Below are 375 nucleotides of genomic sequence, written 5' to 3'. Positions count from 1 at the left end.
CAGCACGCAGCAGCAGTTGCTGCTTCACCTGCAGCGCCAGCTGCTTCTGCAGCAGCAGCAGCAGCAGCAACAGCAGCAGAAGCAGCAGCTGCAGCAGCAGTTCGTGCAGCAGCAGCAGCAACAGCCAGAGCAACGCCAGCCGATGGCAACACTGGAGCAGCAGCAACTCGCGCAGCAGATGCAGCTGCAGCAGCAGCTGCAGCAACAGCTGCAGCAGCAGCTGCAACAGAAGCTGCAGCAGCACCTGCAGCAGCAGCTGCAGCAGCAACTGCAGCAGCAAGCTCCGCAGCAGACGCTTGCAGCCCAGCAGCAGCAAATGCAGCAGCAGCAGGAGCAGCAGAACGAGCAGCAAGAAGCTCTATTGCAGCAGATGCT

Source organism: Eimeria mitis, genomic scaffold (assembly GCF_000499745.2).
Source record: "Eimeria mitis Houghton genomic scaffold, Emh_scaff868, whole genome shotgun sequence".
Taxonomy (NCBI): Eukaryota; Apicomplexa; class Conoidasida; order Eucoccidiorida; family Eimeriidae; genus Eimeria; species Eimeria mitis.
This window is presented reverse-complemented; position numbering follows the sequence as displayed.